We start from the raw sequence: 4394 nt of genomic DNA on the forward strand, positions 1-4394 counted from the left end.
TTTATGTGAATGTGAATACAACAAGTTCAATTAGTTATTTAATACAACTAAGGGAAATTTGAGAAAAAAAAACAAAACTCTTGATTTACTAAAATGGACCAGTAGTCCCTCCCTTCAATAATACATGTTCAATATACTCAAAATAGATATCTAACAATACTTGTCCAGTGTGAAAAGTCAATGAATAATTTACCCATTTCTATCCATTTTACGTTTGGCAGTAAATACTACTATTCATTATCCAATGCATTTTTCATAGCAATAAATTAATTATATTTAAAGAATGATATGGTAAAATTGCATCTATTATTTATTGTTTGCCAAGTCAATAGCAGATAAGTATTGTTGGATAATGGGAGTAAAATAAAACATTAGTTTTGATATAGAGACCAAGTAAAATGATGGAGGGTGAGTACACCCTAAGTATGGAATAGTACTCATATATAACTAGGAGTACTCTTTTAAGTTGTGAAAGTATGGAATAGTACTCATATATAACTAGGAGTACTCTTTTAAGTTGTGAAAGTCTTCTCCATGTGTTAGCTAGTAGCTGAGACAAACACCATCTTAATTCCTATATATCTCTCTGGACACACATGACGTTGATATGATTACGAGCAACAAATCCCAAAAGATAAGCTCTTAAGTAACATTAAAATGAGTCAGTTTTTCATTTTTGAGTCAATTTACTAACCAAATTCTTCATTATTATAAATAAGATCAGTGGAAACCTCATTGATGACTCGCTACAACCTACATAGAGACCAATAATAGTAATAATGATAATGATGATGGAAGAGTACAATCCAAATTAAAATGTTATGTCACATTTAAACATCAGGGCTACAACGTCGACTTTCATAGTCACTCTACTTCATTCTTTTTGATAACCGTAGTGTCTGGGTCAGCTTTCTCGCATCTCAACTAAATCGACGGCATACCTACAACCTTCTACCAAGAATAAATATCGGTTGCTCTGTCCACCACACCAAGGAGATGTGACATTATTTCTATATTGGTTAAAATGAAGGACACATTTCTATACTTTGAAAACAACTACTAACTCTTACTTAGAAGCTTTTATGGATAAAAATATTATGACGTATTTAAGATCACGAGTTTAAAAAAATTTCATTTCATGTTTAAATTTAAGTCAAACTATGTAATGTTGAAATGGAGGGAGTAATAAGAAGAGAAAATGTTAGAGTTGTGACCCGAATTTTGTTGATCCGGCCCAGAAAGTTTCGCGGTGCGACCCATGTTGGTGATTTTCAATGGGGTCTATGGTGGTAGCGTCCTGGACCTTTATGTTTTTGGGCCTAGCATTTATTTGTATGCACATATTATATAAGTGCATTTAGTAGGTTGTTTTGAATATTCAGAAATTATGTCTCTCCACATTGTACTTCGCTCCTTTCATAATGAAATTCCTCTGCCTCTGCCCGTGGTTTTTTCCATAGGGGTTTCCACGTAAATCTGTGTGTTCATGTTTTCTTTCTGCTTATGGTTTGCTTTGTTCTATCCGTATCATAACAAACTGGTATCAGAGCTTGGTCGATTGTTTTCTCAAGGATGACAACCATGAGTATGATATTTCGTTGTTGGATCGCAACACCAGATTTTTGTTATGGCAGGTTAAGATGCGGGTTGTGCTCGCACAGATGGATTTGGACGATGCGCTGTTAGGGTTTGATCACATGCCCTCATCGTGGACAAATGATGATAAACGACGTAAGGATCGAAAGGCTCTATCTCAGATCCACCTTCATTTATCCAATTAGATTTTGTAAGATGTTTTGAAGGAGACCACAACCGTTGAGTTGTGGTTGAAACTGGAATCTTTATGCATGACGAAGAGCCTAACTAGTAAGTTGCATCACAAACAATGACTTTATTCTCATCGCATGTCTGAGGATGTGTCATTGTAGGATCACCTATCTGTCTTTAAGGAAATCGTCTATGATTTAGAGACTTTGGAGGTTAAGTACGATGAGAAAGATTTAGGGTTGATTCTGTTGTGTTCGTTGCCTATATCATACTCGATCTTTAGGGATACAATTTTATATAGTCGTGATACCCTGACCATAGATGAAGTCTATGATGCGTTGTTCTCTAAGGAGAAGATGAAGCATCTTGTGAATGGGTCGGAGACTCAAGCAGATGGTCTCATTGTTCGAGGAAGGAATCGTGAGAGAAATTCTGGGGTGATGATAGAAATAGATCAAAATCCAGAAACAGAAACAAAACCTATAATCACTGCAAGAAGAAGGGCCACATCATATCTGAGTGTTAGAAGTTACAGAATAGAGAGAAAAGAGAAGCTCCAAAATCAAAGGAAAACCAACCAGAGAAGTCCGGTGAAGCCAATTTTGTTGAAGTTGGCGGTAGTGATGGAGAACTCTTGATTGTTTTTTATGGTAACTCCAAGCCCTGTGAGGATTGGATTCTTGATTCAGCCTACACGTTTCACATGTGTCACAATTGGGATTGGATTACAACATATGAAGCAGTCTCTAAAGGTGCTGCATTGATGGAAAATAACACACCTTGAAAGATAGATGGTATTGGAATAATCAGAATTAAGATATTTGATAAGGTTGTGAAGACACTTGGAGATGTGCGGTATGTCCCAGACTTGAAGAGAAATCTTATTTCCTTGAGTACCCTTGATTCAATCGGATATAGGTACACTAGTGAATGTGAAGTCCTAAAGGTTACTAAAGGTGATCTTGTTGTGATGAAAGGACAGAGAAAATCTACAAATTTGTATGTCTTGTGAGGCTCTACGATAGGTGATGCAACTATTTCTACCTCTTCTCTATCAGAAAGTGACGTTGCTAAACTTTGGCATATGCGTTTGGGGCATATGAGTGAAAACAGGATGGATGAACTAAGCAGGAGAGGACTTCTTGATTGGTAGAGTATTACCAAACTGGAGTTTTGTGAGCATTGCATTTTTGGGAAGCAGAAGAGAGTCAGATTCATTAAAGGCATCCACTCAACTAAAGGCACACTTGATTACATTCATTCTAATCTTTGGGGTCCTTCTAGAGGAGGTGCGAATTACTTATTGACTGGTATTGATGAATCTTCCAGAAAAGTTTGGGTGTTCTTCTTGAAGCAAAAGAATGATGTCTTGCCTACTTTCAAGGAGTGGAAGTTTATAATTGAAAAGCAAACAAGGAAGCGGGTAAAACGCCTTTAGACTGATAATGATCTAGAGTTTTGTTCTAATGAATTTAATGCTCTGTGCAAGTCAGAAGAAATTGTGAGGCACTTGACAGTTCGTCACACTCCGCAACAAAATGGTGTGGCTGAATGAATGAATAGGACTATAATGGAGAAGGTGTGTTGTATGCTATCTAATACTGGTTTACCCAAGTCTTTTTGGGCAGAAGTTGCTTCTTAATGCAACTTCAAAATCAATGAACTATATTATTAAGGTGGGGGACTTTTATAATAATCAATTGCTCAGTTCAGGCATTACAAATTCAATTGTAAACCCTAATGTAAAATCATGTGGTGTGATAATTTTTCATTTTCAGAAAATCATATCAGTCATGCTTGACATAAAACTAATTATATAATTAAATTTTGATATGATTCTGATCAAACATTAACATTAAAACCGTTTGTATTATGAGCTTTTCAATAGTTTGAATTTGGAGAATTTACTTGTGAATTCATTGGTTCTTTGTACGTCCATATAAAAATTCAATCGAATATTTTATTTTCTTGTAGAAACAAGTAGTTACGTGCATATTAGAGTTTCCTTAGGATTTGCTTATTATGCATGCGTGAAGGTTTGTTTAGAATTTTATATTGTTAATCAACAAATGATAATAAATTCTCTCCATTAAATAATGGACAAGGCTCATCTCCACTAGATGATCTCTCCAGTTGCTGCAGTACACCATTATTCTTGCGACATCTGTCTCATTTTAAATCTAATGATCAACATTTAGCAGCCCCTTAAATCATGATTAAGCATCCTAATTATCTTTTTGGGAAAAGGTATCATTTCCACCCTAAACTATACCTAAAAAGTCGAAGCCACACCTAAACTATACTAGTGACCTATTACACACCTAAACTATAAAAAAGTGAAACTATTTACACCCTGTCAGGCTACCACCACTTGCATGCGGTGTAGTGTTTTACACGCGCTGCCACGTCAGCAGCACGTCAGTAAAAAGTATCACTTTTTTATAGTTAAGGTGTGTAATAGGCCACTTATATAGTTTAGGTGTGGATTCGACTTTTCGACTATAGTTTGGGGTGGAAACGATGCCTTTTTCCTTAATATTTTTAGCCGTTTTCTTTCGTTATTTAATAGGCTGGATGCGCCTAAAATAAGTGTAACACACGCGCCTTAGAATGAGGGTCGCGGGGAG

Source organism: Capsicum annuum, chromosome 1 (genome assembly GCF_002878395.1).
Source record: "Capsicum annuum cultivar UCD-10X-F1 chromosome 1, UCD10Xv1.1, whole genome shotgun sequence".
NCBI lineage: Eukaryota > Viridiplantae > Streptophyta > Magnoliopsida > Solanales > Solanaceae > Capsicum > Capsicum annuum.